The sequence below is a fragment of the Cetorhinus maximus genome, chromosome 8 (genome assembly GCF_964194155.1).
Source record: "Cetorhinus maximus chromosome 8, sCetMax3.hap1.1, whole genome shotgun sequence".
Classification (NCBI taxonomy): domain Eukaryota; kingdom Metazoa; phylum Chordata; class Chondrichthyes; order Lamniformes; family Cetorhinidae; genus Cetorhinus; species Cetorhinus maximus.
In genome coordinates this window covers 111,368,160-111,387,274 of record NC_135886.1, presented here as the reverse complement: position 1 = coordinate 111,387,274, position 19,115 = coordinate 111,368,160, and the positions used below count along the sequence as shown (strand labels likewise).

The window sequence follows — 19,115 nt, the reverse complement described above, 5'->3', positions numbered from 1 at the left end:
AATGCTGCCTTGATGTCAAGGCAGCCACTTCACAGGTTTGAACAATGAAGGGACCTATCTGCAGAAAGCCTCTGCAAAGATTTAACCCTCCTAGAATTATCCAAATGAACAAAATTATTCCAGAAATGAACCATAATCCACACACTCCCAACTCACTTCAATGTTCCTAACTCCTCACCTCTCCATTCTTTCTGGGCTTAGAATGATTAAAAAAACATGAAGCCTGCCTGCCCGATTGGCCTGTGCGCCAAGCATAAAAGCACACAGGCTACTCTCAATCGGGGTGTATTGGACTTTTAATGGTCTTAATTGGTCCTTTAATTGCTGGCGGGCACGCTTCCAACATCCGCACATGCCCACCAACCGAAATATCCCGAGTTGGTGCAATGATGTCAGGAAGTCATCCCGATGTCATCATGTGCCTTTTCGTGAAGCATCTTTCCTGCTTCATACCCAAATGGCAATCGTAAAATTTAGGCCCTCACTGTTTTGAACATCTGTATCAAATCTCCTCTCAACTTACTCTTCTCTAAGGAGAATTACCCCAGCTTTTCCAATCTATTCATGTAACTGAAGTTCCTCTTTCCTGGAACCATTCTCGTAAATCTTTTCTGCATTGGCTCTAAAGCTTTCACATCTATCCAAAAGTATAGTGTCTAGGATTGTAGACAATACTCCAGTTGAGGCCAAACCATTGTTTTATGAAGCTTCACTAAAAGCAAAAACTTATATTTATATAGTAACCTTAACTTGATAAGATGTGCTTTACAGGGAAATTACAAAACAAAATATGACACTGAGTCACATAAGAAGATATTAGGTTAAATGGCCATAAACTTGGTCAAGAGGACAAAAGCAAGATAGCATGGATCAATAATCCTGATCTGGAATTCCTCTAGATGCTTACGCTTTCTGTAGACGTGTTTGCCCTGGATCACATTGGTGTTCAGAAGTCTCCACATTTCAGAACTGCAACATAACACCTCTCCTGCCATTGTTTTTTTTAATGTTAATTAGTTATTTTCATTTAATTACTTTCTTAATTAACTTGAAATAATTCCTACGTATGCTACAATTTACTGTTTATCAAAAGCTAATACCACCGACAACTAAAAGTTGTTCTTAATTACACAGGTAACCTATGGACTGAACACATGGAAAACCACAATTTAGTCCATTAGTTGTAAATTCTAAAAGCATGATAAAATGTGACAAGAGAGCATATTCTTTCTTCCTGGAAAAAGGTTTTATTCAGGGAGAAAGAAGAAACATGCAGCATCACAACCGATGGTGCAGTGATGCATTTCATCGTGGTTTAGACCTCATATTTTCAAAGAAAATAAGCTGTATATTTTCAAAGAAAAGCAGCTTCTTGTGAAGGTAGAGCCCATTTTGGAGGCTTGTTAGTAAGTGAATAATTCGAATCAAAAATGTACACGCATTCTCCAAGAAAAAATAATTTGGGACTTTCTATATATAGCTTACATGTGCTTTCAATTACAAAGAAAGGTTCCTTGCTGTAAAAATCCTGCTGGCAGCATGGAGCCCACACAGCTGCCTCTACTCTGTCACTCTAACTCTGATCTATCTTTTGCAGGTTAATTATGTGACAGGATTACTTGCTGGAAGGCATCTTCAATCAGGTTATGGCCTATTCACGCAAAGATCTTCAACGGAAAAGCTGTACATCACATTTGTTGGCAAAGAAGGGTATGGAGTTTCTCCATGGGCTGAATTTTCCCCCCATCGGTGGGGGGGAAGTTGATGGGTGGGTGCGTGTGGGCGCGCTTCCGATCGGCACCCCCGATCGGAGGCGCGGCGCCATTTTACGTGGGCGGGCCAATTAAGGCCCACCCAGCGTGACGTCCGCATGAAAGGGCTATGTGCTCCCTCTGCAGGCGGGGAGGGGATTCCTAAAATTGAGAGTGCGCTCTTTCACGCATGCGCACGAAAGAGCGCATTCATCTCCCTGAGACTAAGTGCAGCCTCAGGGAGATCGGCTGTACAATAAAAAATATTAAAAATAGAAAAATAAAATTTCCCTTACATGTCCCCTCATGTGACAATGTCACATGAGTTGGGACATGTTCATAATTTCCAAAAAAACTTTATTACAATTTTTAAAACCCTACATGAAACCTCATTCTGCCCGTAGATGAGGTTTCATGTTTTTTCTAGTTCTAACCTTAAGGTTGGACGGGCAGGTCCACTAATTACTTTAATTGCTCTGTCAATGGCCTCAATTGGCCATTGAAAGGTCGGTGGGCGTGCAGCTGATTTTGCTGTGTCCCTGTCTTCCTGAAAATCTAAATGGGGCGCGGTGATGGGAGTTCTGCCCAATGTCACCCCACGTCATTTTATGCGTCGGCGAGCGGACCCCGCCCCTGCTCACCGACGGTAAGATCCAGCCCCATGAGTTTGATGTTGATTGGATATTGTTCAGTTCCCCCTTGCATTAGATCAACAAAGCTGACAGATACTCTCATTTACCATTATTTAGGGAAAGCGAGTCAGCTGTCAAAATAACCTTTGTAGAAAAGCTAACTTTAATCCTTAAAGCCCTATTGCAAAATGTTCCTAAGACTGATTAGATTTCCAATAAATGTATGCATTTTAGGTATTAATTTTAATTATTTTATTGTATTTATTTTATTGAAAAGTTTTAGCTTTTTAGTTTGTATATATTTATTTTTCAAAAATGTATTTTAAATAATAAACCCTACTATTCCCAATCAGCTTTGCTTCTGCTATTACAAAAACCTTATTATGAAGAAAATCTTTCAGTTACCAATAAATCGTACTAGCATTTCAAATATTTAAACACTTTGCACTTCTCTGTGTTAAATTTAAGCTCCAAAGGGCCTCCCAGTCCACTAGTCTTTGTGTCTTGAAGTCTATTTCTATCCTCCTCATTATTCAAAATATTTCCAAGTTTTGTGTCACCTGCAAATTTTGAAATTGTGCCCCCTATGCCCAAGTCTAAGTCATTAATATTTATCAAGAAAAGCACTGGTCCTAGTAGCGACCATTGGGGAATCCAAGCATACACCTTCTGAGAAGGACTACGAAACAACTGTTCACCACTACTCCCTATTTCCTGCTACTCAGCCACCTTTGTATCCATGCTGCCACTGTCCCTTTTAGTCTATGGGCTCTCAATACTGCAGGCCCAATCAGAGGGCAATTTGGGTGCTGCTGAAGCATGTCGGGGACCACGAGAGCGTCTTAACGTGGAGGTGTCCTCGCTGGCCTGCTCAGCAGCGTAGAAACAAACAAAATCTAGGCTCACAAGTCCATTGGAATGCAGGGAACACCACTCTGAAGCATCCGGCGCAGACAAGATTGTGGGCTTTAATTCTCAAAGCCCCATCCAGGGGACATGGAGACTCCACCCCCGATGACCCTCCAGCCTGCCGCAGGGAGCCTATCTCCATTGAGTTGGTGACTGCAAAATCACCCCTAATTGGAGTCTTTAACAAGTGTAATTGGCTCCTCAGCTGCCTGGAGTGAGCAGCTGAACCAATTCCCAGTCTGCCCTTGGGAAAGCTCCCTGGTGGCAGGAATGCTGTGGGGAACTGTCCCAACATGGACCCCCCATTGTTCTGGCTCCACAGCCTCTCAGCTCACCATCATGGGGCCAGGAAAATTCAGTCCATCAACTTTAAAAACAGCCAACCATTCTAATAACTCCTGTTCATCAATTTTTAGCCCATCCAGTATCTCAATTACCTACCCTTTCACTATGACTTTGGCAGCATCTTCTTCCTTGGTAAAGACAGAAACCTGCTTCCATAGTAGGTATGTGTCTCATGAGTACAGACTGTTCTGCCCTCTTTCCATGTGCTGCTGTCACTTACATCATGGTCTACATCACTCATTATCATAATTATTCTACTAACCCATTACACTACACCTCCCCCCAAGTATTCTATCAACTTCTTAACAATGATGTCAAACTATGTTTTATACCAGGCTTGTCCAATCTTTTCGCATGGGGTGGGGTCACACTTCCATTTTTTTCTCACTCAAGGATGAGCAAAGATAAAGTTTGACGACAACATTAAATATGAAGAAAATAAACAACTTGCTGAGAAGAAATGAAGCAATGAATTGATAATTTATAAAAAGGACTAATTCATAAAGATGACCATTAGAGCGTGCGAGGGTTAGAGTGTGTGTGTCCAGCTAACTCCTAGTCTCAGAGTGCTCACTCACTCACCTTCATCCACTGTGTGAGTGGGTGTGAGTAGTGTTGGTGTGTGGGGCTAAGGGCCAGTGAGAACCCTGAGCCTGGGAGTGAGTCAGACACACACTCACACACACTCTCTCACTGTCACACACACTCTCTCTCTCCCTCACACACATATACTCTCTCCCTCTCTCTGTCTCTCACGCACTCTCTCTCTCTCATACACATTCTCTCTCACACACTCTCTCACACACATTCTTTCTCACACACTCTCTCTCATACACATTCTCTCTCACACACTCTCTCACACATTCTCTCACACACATTCTCTCATACACATTCTCTCTCACACACTCTCTCACACACATTCTTTCTCACACACTCTCTCTCTCACACTCTCATACACATTCTCTCTCACACACTCTCTCACACATTCTCTCTCACACACTCTCTCACACATTCTCTCACACATTCTCTCTCACACACTCTCTCTCTCACACTCTCATACACATTCTCTCTCACACACTCTCTCACACATTCTCTCACACACATTCTCTCATACACATTCTCTCTCACACACTCTCTCACACATTCTCTCACACATTCTCTCATACACATTCTCTCTCACACACTCTCTCACACTCTCATACACATTCTCACACACTCTCTCACACACATTCTCTCACACATTCTCTCACACACATTCTCTCACACATTCTCTCACACATTCTCACACTCTCTCTCTCATACACATTCTCTCTCACACACTCTCTCACACTCTCATACACATTCTCTCTCACACACTCTCTCACACACATTCTCTCACACATTCTCTCACACTCTCTCTCTCATACACATTCTCTCTCACACACACACTCTCTCACACTCTCACACACTCTCTCTCACACTCACACACTTTCTCTCACACACACTCTCACACTCTATCACACGCACACTCTCATGTGCACACTCTCTCTCATGCGCACACTCTCTCTCACACGCACACTTTCTCTCACACGCACTCTCCCTCTCACACACACTCTCCCTCTCACACGCACTCTCCCTCTCACGCGCACTCTCCCTCTCACGCGCACTCTCCCTCTCACACGCACTCTCCCTCTCACACGCACTCTCCCTCTCGTGCACTCTCTCTCTTACGCACTTTCTCTCTCTTGCATGCACCCTCTCTCTCGCACGCACATTCTCTCTCTCACACCACACAGATTACCTCTCTCTCACATATGCTCACACACACACTCTCTCACACACATACACTGTCACACACACATACACACACACACGCTTTCTCTCTCTCTCTCCCTCTCTCTCACGAATACTCTCTCACACACTCCCATACACTCTCTCTCACCACGACTCTCTCTCTCTCTCTCTTTAATGCTGCAGGAGGACCACATCAGGATCATTAATCCTGGTGACCTAGCTGAATGCCTGATGGACTACAGAGATCGTAGAAGGCTGAGGAGAGAGCGGCTGAGGTTCCTGGCTGCACACAGGCAGAAGCAGCAACCTCATGAAGAAGGAGCAGCAGGGGTACTCGCGCATGCAGCCCAGGAGTGACAGCGAGCCATGGCTGGTTGGTGCTTAGCGACACCCAGGGTCTATAGACGCCGCCTGCCATTCCTGCTGATGGCTGAGAACCAGTGTCACCAACGACTGCGCATGTCTAGGGCCCTGGTGGCTCACATCTGCCACTTACTCCTTTACCAGGGAGGTGGTGGCATAGTGGTTGACAGGTCAGCCATGCAGCGCACTCATCTCCAGCTATCCGAGGGGTGACCAGCACTCTCTGGGAAGCGTTAAGGGGCAGTCTCACGGGGCCAGGAAAGGTGCTAAGTACAGCCATTTAAGGGAGCAGGGGCCCAGGGTAATGCTCTGGGGGCCTGGGTTCAAATACTACTGTGGTGGGATTTGAATAAAATCTGATGATGACCACAAAACTATTGCCGCTTGTCGTAAAAACCCATCTGGTTCACTAATGTCCTTTAGGGAAGGAAATCTGTTGTCCTTTCCTGGTCTGGCCTACTCCAGACCCACAGCAATGTGGTTGACCCTTATATGCCCTTCAAACAAGGGTAATTAGGGATGGGCAATAAATGCTGGCCTAGCCAGTGATGCTCACATCCAATGAATGAATAAAAAGAAATTTGGCGCCAAGGGCACATGGAGGGCATCCACTGCCAGTGGCTGTGAAAGTGACCGTGGCGCTCAATTTCTATGCCAGTGGCTCCTTTCAGGGCTCCACAGGTGCCCTCTGTGGGATCTCCCAATCCACCACCCAAAAATGCATCCATGAGGTCACAGATGTCACCTTCTCCATGGCACACAACTTTGTGCATTTTGCCCTTGACCGGGACAGCCAGGATGCAAGGGCCACTGGATTCACCCTGATCTCGGGTTCCCAAGGTGCAGGGTGCGATTGGCTGCACTCATGTGGCACTCAGGTCTCCATCGCTACACTCAGTGGACTTCATCAACTGCAAGGGCTTCCACTCACTGAACGTGCAGCTGGTATGCGACCACCAGAAACACATCCAGCAGGTATGTGCACGTTTTCCAGGGGTTGTGCACGATGCCTACATCCTGAGTCGCTCGCAGATCCATAAGACCATAAGACATAGGAGCAGAAATTAGGCCATTCGGCCCATCGAGTCTGCTCCTCCATTCAATCATGGCTGATAAGTTTCTCAACCCCATTCTCCCGCCTTCTCCCTGTAATCTTTGATCCCCTTACCAATCAAGAATCTATCTATCTCGGTCTTAAATACACTCAATGACCCGGCCTCCACAGCCTTCTGTGGCAATGAATTTCATAGATTCACCACTCTCTGGCTAAAGAAGTTTCTCCTCATCTCTGTTCTAAAAGGTCTTCCCTTTACTCTGAGGCTGTGCCCTCGGGTCCTAGTCTCTCCTACTAATGGAAACATCTTCCCCACGTCCACTCTATCCAGGCCTTTCAGATCCCCCCATATCCTTCTAAACTCCATCGAGTATAGACCCAGAGACCTCAAATGTTCCTCATATGTTAAGCCTTTCATTCCTGGCATCATTTTCGTGAACCTCCTCTGGACCCTCTCCAGGGCCAACGCATCCTTCCTGAGATACGGGGCCCAAAATTGCTCACAATATTCTAAATGTGGTCTGACCAGAGCCTTATAAAGCCTCAGCAGCACATCCCTGCTTTTATATTCTAGTCCTCTCGAAATAAATGCCAACATTGCATTTGCCTTCCTAACTACCGACTCAACCTGCAAGTTAACCTTAAGAGAATCCTGGACTAGGACTCCCAAGTCCCTTTGCACTCCAGATTTCTGAATTCTCTCCCCATTTAGAAAATAGTCTATGCCTCTATTCTTCCTACCAAAGTGCATGACCTCACACTTCCCCACATTGTATTCCATCTGTCACTTCTTTGCCCATTCTCCTAACCTGTCTAAATCCTTCTGCAGCCTCCTGCCTCCTCAATACTACCTGTCCCTCCACCTATCTTTGTACCATCTGCAGTCTTCCAGGCTCCACAGAGGCTGCAGTGTTGGCTCCTTGGAGACAAGGGCTACCCACAGAGGCTTTGGCTGATGACACCTGTGCGGTGGCCTCAGACTGCAGCAGAGCGGAACTATAATGAGGTTCATGCAGCAGCTCGCAACTTGGTGGAGCAGACCATCGGGATGCTGAAGGTGTGGTTCTGGTAGAGCTGGTTCTGGATGGTCTGGTAGAGCCCTGCAATACAGTCTACAGAGGGTGTCACGCATCGTCGTTGTCTGCTACACCCTTTACAACCTGGCGCTGCAACGATGAGACGAGCTGGCTGAGGGGGAAATGGAGGAGCTGGAGGTGTCCTCGGATGAGGAGGACGCCAATGGGGATAAAGATCAGGGGGGTTCTTGGTGGTGATGATGATGGGGATGAGGCTCTCGCACTGGCTAGATGAGGCAGACACGGTTGGGAGGCCCTCATAGCTGCTAGATTTGTGGAGGATGATGATGACATGCAGTGAGGTGCCCCCATAGATCCTCACATCGCAGTTGTGAATGTTTGACTCCAGTCTGGCTCATGGCAGCAGCAATACCCTCTGAGAGAATGCCCCTGTCATGGAGATGCTGTGGAGGCCCTAATAGTCGCTCGATCACAGGAGGGTGATGTCCTCACAACATGTAGTGAGGACACTCCATAGATCTTCACATGGCCTCTGAGAATGTCTGATTCTTGTCTGGCTGAGGGCAGCTCGCTTGCGCTCCATAATCAGGCCCATCTCAGAGACACAGCCATGAAACTTTAGACACATCTAATGCTGTGTCTGCCTTCAGCACCTCCGCACTTCAGGAGCTGGTGCACAGCATCACTGGTCACAGATGCTGGTGTGACGGGGGCCAGCCCCACCTTAAAGGTGCTGAGAGCACACAGGGAGTATGAGAGAACTCTGTGGCACCTGCCCACTACATTCTAGCAGCAATGACCAGCACCACCGAGGTGCAGACACCAGTAATGTTTCCAGTGAGTGTGAGGCTGGACCATCACTGTGGTCTGAAGGCTGTACAGAGCACAGGGAAGAGGCCCTAGACTGAGGCACCTGCTTTTTATCTTGTGCAGAAAGGTTTCACATCTGAGTGACAAGAACACTGTTCTTCAAAACAAGGAGCCACAGGCAGGGAGACATTCTTAGGAGTTTATTGACAATAGTGAGCAGTGTGTACAAGTGATCAACACCCATGCCCAGGCTGTGCAACTACTTTTACTTAACCTCCTTAACCCTGCCTCTGTGTCTTGGTGCTCTCCGGACATCCACAACAGAGGTGGAGGCAGCCTGCTGACTGTGATGCCCTGTTTGTGATGTCTTTGGCAGGCATCCTCTGGACGGCCAAGACTTGGTGGGTCCCTGCCTACTTTCGGGGTCCTGCTGTGTGGCAGTGGCACCCTCCTCGGCCTGTGAAGCTGGAGCTGCGGAGATCACAGGAAGAGGGGATTCGGATGTGCCAGTCACTCCCAGAGTCACCTGTGTGGATGGCCCCAGAGTGTACACCTGCTGATCCTCCTCCCTATGGGTGCCCGGGGGCTCCTGGCTGACTCTGTGAGCGGAAGGGAGTGAGATCGAGCTGCCCAGCACACCGCTCGCATACACACTGTTGGAGGCCAACTATGGCATCAGTGATGGAGTTAAGCCCGCGCAGCAGTGCACGAGTGACATCCTGGACCAAGGTCTCCACGGCAGCCGCCATCCTGCCACTGTCAACCTCGGTGCATTGGCATGCCGGTGCTATCACCTCAGCCTGAAGACGGACGAATTCCTCCAATGTGCCTTGCAATCTGGGGAGTGCAGTGAACATCCCTCCCTGATGTTCCTGAGCTTGCCTTTGCAGCTCCAGCAACTGTGACATGACTGAGTCCAGAGGCTTCCCATCAGACTCAGACTCAGCAACATTCTGGCCTCCAGCAGTGCTCCAAATGCCTGGGAAGTCCCTGCCTCCGCCTGCTGTGGATCAGAATGTGCGATGTGCTCGCCAGATTGTGATCCCGAGGCTGCTCTAAAGCTAGGTTCCACCGAGGTGTTTGCCTGCTCTGGTGGAGGGTGTGGGTGAGCGCTGTGACGGGTCTTCAGGGAGGGTGCCTCCAGATTGCTCTTCAGAGGTTTCTTCAGGGCTTGATTGGAGGCTCTGGGTCATGGACTCTGTCGGCTGTTTGGCAGATGTAGCTGTGAAAGCAAGGGGGTATAATTAGTGCATGGCAGTGGTCTGTGAAAGAGGACACATCACTCACAGTGTAGTTGTCTGATGGATGTTGCACTGCTGGATCCTCACTTGCTAGAGCACCGCTGACCTCACCGTCAGCACAGGACCGGTTCTGGTCATCGCCGGGCAGCTGGATGGCTCTGTTTTCGAATTCTTTCAGGACTTTGATCTCCGGTATCCCTCCACCTGTCTGTGACCTTTCCCTCCTGTTGTGAGCCAGCTTGTCCTGCATGGATAGAGATGGGGAGGCCATCTGGCCTGCCGGGCCATAAGATAAGTTTGCCCGGCCTGTGTGGGCGGTGAGTGGTCCCATGGACAGGATGAGGACAATTCAGGTGTGTGTGAAAGAGTGAATGGTGATGACCCTTGCACTGGCAGTGAGTGAGGGCCCTGTGGATGTGTGATGGGTTTGTGAATGTGTGAATTGGGAGTGATGAAAAGAGTGACTTACCCTGGCAGAACAGAGGAGATCATTCATCCTTTTGCGCTTGGTGGCTGTCCTCCTCTGCAGGGCATTCGCACTGACCACTGAAGCCACTGCCTCCCAAGCCAGGTTGGTGACTTTACTGTCCATTCTGCGGCAAGAGCAGGGTAGAGCACGGTCCAGCGGGCCTTCACGGCATCCAGCAATCATTCGAGGGAGCTGCCATTGAAGCGGAGGCTGCAGTCTTTTTTCCTTTGCTGGCCATGTCTCCTGAGCAGCAGTGGTGAGCTGGTGGTGCTGAGCACTTTGCTAGTGACTGCCTTTTGAAGATGGCGGCCGGTGTATTGCAACAGCGGGGTGATGGCGAGCAGGCGAATGAGAGCCCGCCCACCATGGAAACGGCATGTTTTGCGGAAGTGAATAAATAACGAGGCGGCCTTGGGACGATACGGCGTGAAAACCCGCCATTTTAGTCAGCAGGTAGGACTCCATTTACCCGCCTCCTACCGCACTTAGTGCAAATCTGGGAAAATTTCGGCCAGAGAGAGAGTGTGAGCTTGATTAGGAATCACAGGGAGACGGAGACAGAGACAGAGAGAGAGAGAGAGAGAGAGACAAACAGGGAGAGAGAGTGAAGCTTGATCAGGAATCACAGGGAGACAGAGAGAGAGAGACAAACAGGGAGATAGAGTGATCTTGATGAGGAATCACAGGGAGACAGAGACAGAGAGAGAGAGACAAACAGGGAGAGAGAGTGAGCTTGATGAGGAATCACAGGGAGACAGAGACAGTGAGAGAGAGACAAATAGAGAGAGAGAGAGTGAGCTTGATGAGGAATCACAGGGAGACAGAGAGAGAGAGAGAGACAAACAGGGAGAGAGAGTGAGCTTGATGAGGAATCACAGGGAGACAGAGAGAGAATGAGCCTGTGGGAGTCAGTGGGATGCAGAATGAGAGAGACAGAGAGAGAGGCTGATCAGGAATCAGTGGGAGACAGAGAGAGAGAGAGAGAGGCACACAGACAGAGAGAGAGAGAGAGCTTGATCAGAAGTCACAGGGAGACAGAGAGAGAATGAGCCTGTGGGAGTCAGTGGGATGCAGAAAAAGAGAGAGAGAGAGAGAGAGCCTGATCAGGAATCAGTGAGGGACAGAGAGAGAGAGACACAGAGAGAGAGACAGAGAGCGAGAGAGCCTGATCAGAAGTCATAGGGAGATAGAGAGACAATGAACCTGTGGGAGTCAGTGGCAGGCAGAAAGAGAAGGACAGAGAGAGAGAGAGCTTGGTCAGGAATCAGTGGAAGACAGAGAGAGAATGAGCCTCGGGGGAGTCAGTAGGTGTCAGAGAGAACACTGGGAGAGCAAATCAATTAATAAGATCAAGGAGTGAGAACAATAGGATAGCAGGTGGGTATTTGGCTGTCTGGAGAGCCCAGATGTGAGGAGCATGTGTTGAAGGAGTTTCCCTGGCACAGGAGAATGGAATGAGTGTGAGCATCAGGGAGCAGGGTAAAAAAATTGCAAAAATCATCAGCACAATTAAGAGAGAGTTTGTTTTTTGCAAGTCTTTTATAAGGCTTTTGTTTATTTCTATTAAATGTATTTAGTCCAATGAATAGAGGAAATGCAGGGATCTGCAGTCCTGTGGAGTGCACATTCTCTTCCATGTATTCCAGGAAACCTCTCATGTCTTGGACAACCATGTGTGCAGGAAGTGTCAGCAGTTAGAGGAGCTCGAGCTCTGGGTTTCAGAGCCTGAGTAGCAGCTGGCATCACTGCAGTACAACTGCAATGCTGAAAGCTCGAAGAATAGCACCTTTCTGAATGTGGTCACCCTGCAGCAAGCAAAGAAGGAACTAGTGACCACCAGACAGTCCTGGCAGGTAGTGGAGAAGTCCACTGAGTGCATTTTGCTCTCCAAACAATATTAATACTGATGACTGGTTCAATTGGTCTTAATTACTGTAGCAGGAAGCTAAACTAGCTAGTGACTCATCAGAGGGTCTATAAAAGAGACAGGCTTCTCAAACTGCATGATCTGTATGGGGTGCGTAAGAAGACAGGCGACTAAGCCTACGTGAGACAGAGACCAACTGAGTAGCGAATTAAGTTCATGTAGGAATTCAGTGCACAGGAGAAAGGGGTATGGTGTGCATAAGAATTGTTCTAAGTTAATTCAGGAAGTAATTAAATTAAGCTAACTAAACAACATAAGAGAGCCCATAAAGCATTGGGAGTTTGGAGAGAGACAGAGGTCCCATAAAGCAGCGGAGAGAGAGAGAGCTGGGAGTTTACAGGTAAAAATCTAAAAGTGATGTCACAGGAGTCCTGTAAGTTGATTGGTTGGTAAGTATAGGCCTTTCCCGACTCGGCACAGAGGAGATGATTGATGGGTGACAGGTGAGTTATTATATTATGCCCGACTGTAGTAAACACATTATATAAAATTTATGGTATGTCAGTGTTGCTCAGGCACGTGGAATGTGCATCCTGCAGGATATAGGAAGTCATGCCTCCATGCAGGCACAAAGTGCCCTCAGTGACCGCATCTGCAGGAAGTGTCGCCAACTGCAGAAACTTGAGCTCCGAGTTGTGGAATTTGAGCGACGGCTAGAGTCACTGTGGTGCATCTACAAGGCTGAGAATTACATGGATAGTGCATTTAGAGAGGTGGTCACCCCACAGCTAGGAGGTACACAGGCAGAGAGTGAATGGGTGACCGTCAGAGTATCTAAAAGAAACAGACAAGTAGTGCAGGAGTCTCTAGAGGCTATCTCGTTCTCTAACTATTTTTTACATTTTGGATACTGGTGAGCGAAATGGTTCCTTAGAGGAATGTAGCAAAAGCTAAGTTCGTGGCACCACGGGTAGCTCAGCTGCACAGGAAGGGAGGAGGAAGAGTGGAAGTGCTATCGTGGTAGGGGATTCCATAGTTAGGGGAGCAGACAGGCATTTCTATGACCGTAGACATGACTCCAGGATGGTATGTTGCCTCCCTGATGCCAGGGTAATGATGTTACAGAGTGGCTGCAGGACGTTCTTTTGGGGGAGGGTGAACAACCAGAGGTCATAGTCTGCATTGGGACCAATGACATGAGTTGGAAAAGGGATGAGGCCCTGAAAGCAGAGTTTAGGGAGTTAGGAAGGCAATTAAAAAGCAGGTCCTCAACAGCAGTAATCTCAGGATTAGTCCCAGTGCCACATACTATTGAGCATAAGAATAGGAAGATTGAGTAGTTCAACACATAGCTGAAGAAATGGAGTAGGAGGGAGAGCTTTAGATTTCTGAGGCATTGGGACCGGTTCTGGGGCAGTGGGACCTTAACAGCACTGGGACTAATGCCCTCACAGGGAGGCTTGCTAGTGTTGTTGGGGAGGGTTTAAACTGATGGGGCATGGGAACCTGAGGGGAAATTCAGAGTGGAGAGAAGAACTGGCAGTGGGAAGTAGAAAAATATTAACTGATAAGGAGGATATATCAGAGAGTAGTATCACGGTAGATAGAATACTTGGAGAGTTTGATAGAATTCGTGTAGGTACTGGTAAATCATTAGATGGGGTGAGAGTAAAGGGGAAAGTAAAAAAGCCTAAATCAGGGATAATGTGCATGTATGTGAATGCATGGAGTGTGGTTAATATGATTGGTGAATGACACAGGTTGACAAATGGAATTATGATATTATTGCTATAACAGAGACCTGGCTCAAACAAGGGCAGGACTGGGTGTCAAATATACCTGGCATCAAGGTGTTTAGGAGAGACAGGACAGGAAGAAAAGTCATGGGGTTAGTGGCAGTATTGATTAAAGATGGCTTTACAGTACTGGAGAGAGAGGATGTTCCAGAGGGGTCAAGGACAGAATCTCTCTGGCTAGAGGTAAGGAATGAAAAAGGCGCAATAACATTGATTGGTATAGTATATAGACCACCAACTAGTGGAAGGGATGTGGAGAAACAAATCTGCAAAGAAATTACAGAGGGGTGCAAGAATTATAGGGCAGAAATTTCCCCCCATTGGGGGGATTGTGCGGGGTCAGGCGCAAACCTGATCGGCGCCCACGATTAAGACCCAGCCACTGTGATGCTCGCCCAGAAGCGCTGAGCACTCCCTGTGCGGGCGGGGAGGGGATTCCCTGAGTCGGGGCCTGCGCTCTTTCTGCATGCATGCAAAAGAGCTCAGAAATCTCCCTGAGGCACATTTGCTTAAGTTTTAAACATCGAAATAAAGAAATTAAAAACTTTTAAAACATGTCCCCTCATGGGAGCGTCACATGAGCTGGGACATGTCAATCAATTTTTTGGAAAATTTTTATTGAATTTTTAAAACACTTAATGAAACCTCATCCCACCCATGGATGAGGTTCCATGAAACATGCGAAGGCCGCCTGGCCTATTCTCTAACCTTAAGGTTAGATGGGCAGCTCATTTAATTATTTCGATTAGTTTTTAACAGGCTGGCCGCGCGCCAGCTGAACTGAAAATCTAAATGATGCGCAGTGACATCGGGACGCCCGCTCGACGTCACCGTGTGTCATTTTACGCGTCGGCGAGCAGCCCCGCCCCCGCTCGCCGACCCGAAAATTCTACCCATAGAGTAATCATAATGGGGACTTCAATTATCCAAATATAGACTGGGATAGGAATAGTAAAAAGGGACAAGAGGGGCGAGAGTTCCTGAAATGTGTTCAAGGTAATTTTTTGCAGCAGTATGCTTCCAGTCCAACAAGAGGGCAGGCACTGTTGGACTGGGTTCTAGGGAATGACTTGGCCCAAATGGATCAAATATCAGTGGGAGAGCATTTAGGGGACAGTGACCATTGTATCATAAGGTTTAAGTTGACCATGGAAAAGGACAAGGAACAATCCAGAGCTGGGATAATTAATTGAGGAAGGCCAACTTCAATGGGATGAGAATATATCTGAGCCGTGTGAGTTGGAATCAAATGTTGGCAGAAAAGACGGTGGCTAAACAATGGGTTATCTTCAAAGAAAAAGTATTGCAGGCAACGTCAAGGTATATTTCCTTGAAGGGGAAAGATAGGACAAGTAAATCCATGGGGCCCTGGATGACAAGAGAGATGGAGGTGAAGATGAAAAGGAAGAAGTGCACATACGACAGATGTCAGGTAGAAAATACAATGGAGAATCAGAATGAATATAAAAGGACCAGAGGGGAAGTGAAAAAGCTAATAAGAAAAGCAAGGGGCGAGCATGAAAAGAAACTGGCAGCTAGTATAAAAGGTCTTCTATAAACATATAAATAATAAAAGGGCAGCAAAAGAAAAAGTAGGGCCGATTAGGGATAAAGAAGAGGACTTGCATGTGGAGGCAGGAGAAATAGTGGAGGTATTAAATGAGTATTTTGCATCTGTCTTTACAAAGGAAGAAGATGCTACCCAGGCTGAGGTGAGACAGGAGGTTACTGGTACACTAGAAAAATTTACAATTCAGAAGGAGGAGGTTTTAGAAAGGCTATCTTTACTTAAAATTGGGTACCAGGACTGGATGAGATGCATCCAAGGGTACTGAGGGAAGTGAGGGTGGAAATTGCAGAGGCACTAATGATCATCTTCCAGTCTTCCTTAGATACAGGGGTGGTACCAGAGCACTGGACAATTGTGAATGTTACGCTGTTGTTCAAAAAGGGGTGCAAGGATAAAGCCGGCAACTATAGACCAGTCAGTTTGGCTTCAGTGGTGGGGAATCTTCTGGAAACTATAGTTTGGGACAAAATCGGTAGTCACCTAGACAAGTGCAGGATAATAAAGGAAAGCCAGCATGGATTAATTAAGGGAAAATCATGCTTAACTAACTTGCTGGAGTTTTTTGTGGAGGTAACAGAGAAGGTTGATAAGGGCAACACTGTTGATGTGCTGTATATGGATTTTCAAAAGGCATTTGAAAGAGTGCCACACAAAAGACTTGTGAGCAAAATTCTAGCTTATGAAATAAAAGGAGAGTAGGCACTTGGATAAGAAATTGGCTGATTGACAGGAAACAAAGAGTAGTGGTTAATGGATTTTTTTAAGATTGGAGGAAGGTGTGTAGTGGAGTTCCCCAGGGGTCAGTGTTGGGACCTCTGCTCTTCCTGATATATATTAGTGACCTTGGCTGTGGTGTTCAGGGCATGATTTCAAAATTTGCGGATGATACTAAGATTTGAAACATTGCCAACTGTGATGAGGATAGTCTTGAATTTCAAAAGGACACAGATATGTTGGTGGATTGGGCAGACAAGTGGCAGATGAAGTTCAATGCAAAGAAGTATGGGGTGATTCAATTTGGCAAGAAGAATATGGAGAGACAGTACAACATAAAGGGAAAATCTCTAAAGGAGGAGCAGGAACAGAGGGACCTCAGTGTATATTTACCTAAGTCATTGAAAATGGCAGAACATGTTGAGAGAGCAGTTAATAAAGCATATTGTATTTTAGGCTTTATTAGTAGAGGCATTGAACACAAGAATAAGAAAGTCATGCTGAGCTTATATAAGACACTAATTAGGCTTTATCTGGAGCACTGCATCCAGTTCTGGGCGCCATACTTGAGGGAGGATATGAAGGCATTGGTGAGAGTAGAGAGGAGATTTACAAGAATAATTCTAGGGATAAAGAACTGTAGCTATGAGAATAGATTGGAGGGGTTGGCATTGTTTTCCTTGGATGAAAGAAGGCTAAGAGGAGACTTGATAAAGGTATTCGAGATCCTGAGGGATATGGACATGGTAAATAATGAGAAACTGTTTCCACTCGATGGGCATAGATTCAAAATAATTGGCAAAAGGAGTAAAAGTGATGTGAGGATTTTTTTTGGAATGGTTGGAATCTGGAATGAACTTCCTGAAAGGGTGATGGAGGCAGGTTCCATTGAGGTATTCAAAAGGAAATTGGATGGCTATCTGAAAAGAAAGAATGTAAGAGGTTATGGGATATGCCAGGGGAATGGGACTAGGTAAATGCTCTTTCAGAGAACCAGTGCAGACTCGACAGACTGAATTGCCTCTTTCTGCACTGTAAAGATTCTGTGATTCTGTGACCGATAGTTCCTACAGCCAGAGCCAAGTCTATGGCACCACAGCTGGTTCAGACTAAGAGGAAATACAATAAGGCCTAAATTGAGTTTACTGTGCATGTATAAGAACATAAGAAATAGGACCAGGAGTAGGCCATTCAGCCCTTCAAGCCCCTCTGCCCCCATGGCTGATCTTCTACTTCAAAACCATTACCCTGCACTATCCCCATATCCCTTGTTATTTTAAGTATGTAGACATCTATCAATCTCAGTCTTGATATGACTGAGCCTCCAAAGCCCTCTGGGGCAGAGAATTCCAAAAATTCACCACCCTCCCAGTGAAGAACACAGTATGTGAACACACGGGGCAGAATCTTATGTTGATTGGGTGGGCACGTGCCTGACCCGATCAGGTGTGAAATTGCGCGAGATGATGTCGGGCAAGCGTCCCGACATCATCCCGCGCTCGCATGATATTTCGCTTGGCGGGCGTGCGCAAAAGTCGGCAGTGTGCCTGCCGACAATTAAGAGGGCAATTAAGCCCATTAATAGCGCAATTGTCTGTTTTTTTTTGTAGCCCGTCCAACCTTACGGTTGGTGGATGGGCGAATCGGCCAAATGGCCTTTACATTTTTCATCAAACCTCACCCAAGGGCGGGATGAGGTTTCCCTTATGAAATAAAATAAAAATAAAAATCTGTGGACAGCATTTTTATCATCTATATGTTCAGATACTTGGACAAATGCTTGGACATTTTATTTTCTGATTTTCAAAACTTTATTTCATGGTTTTCGGGTCCGCAGCTCCCTGAGGCAGCTCTCTCTCAGCGCTTGCCCGCGCCCGGGTTGATGTCATCGCTCACCCTCTCCCGCCCCCCACCCCAGCAGCGCTGAGCTTTTCAGCGCGTGCTTCATGCTGGCTGGCCATTAAGCGTGAAATGGCAGTCAGGGACCGATCATAGTCAGCAGTCCGTTACCTGGCCGATCCCCGGCCCGCCAATTGCGCCTGCTCACGAGCTGAAAATTTAAGCCACAGTGCGTAGTAAATAAGATTGGTGAGCAGCAGGCACAGGTAGCCATGTAAGAATAATATGTCTTGGTGATAATGGAGACCTGGTTCAAAAAAGGGCAGGACTATGTACTGAATATTCTTGAACACAAGATGTTCAGGAAAGATAGTGGAGGAAAGATTAAAGGAGGAGGAGTAGTAGTATTGATCCAAGGAGAATATAATTGTGCTCGAGAGAGGATATCCTAGAGGGGTCAAAAATATTTAGGGGACACTGATCAGAGAATCATAGGCCAGGATTTTATGGCCCCAGGGCGGCGTGACTCACCCCAGCGGATGTGACGAGCCATTTAAATCTCCATTCAGTCCAGTGGGACTGTAAGACCCCATCGGGCGGGAGGGGCCACAAAACCCTGGCCATAATGTTTAGGTTAGCTATGGAAAAGGGCAAAGAGCAATCCGGAGTAAAAGTAATTAATTGGGGAAGGGCAACTTTCAATGGACTGACAGTGGCTATTAATTGGTTACTTAAGGGCTTCAATAAGCCCAAGGGTGGATGGGCCGCCCAATGTCGCCCCCTCCTCCTATAAAATTTCAGACAAGTCAGGGGCAGGTAGGTAGGTGATTGGCAGGACAGCCACTGGATCTTACATATACACCCCGCCTTCAAATCTACTGGCAGGGGCAATCCAGCCCTTGTGTGTCAGGCATGGATATCGCCACAAAAAAACTGATATCCACT

General features: G+C 47.0%; 1 protein-coding gene across 5 annotated transcripts in view; it reads right to left on the bottom strand.

Annotated features, from left to right (window-relative positions):
• arhgef9a (Cdc42 guanine nucleotide exchange factor (GEF) 9a) overlaps positions 1-19,115 on the bottom strand; it is a 404,937-nt gene that overhangs the window by 13,795 nt on the left and 372,027 nt on the right. The gene's annotated exons all lie outside the window — the stretch shown is intronic.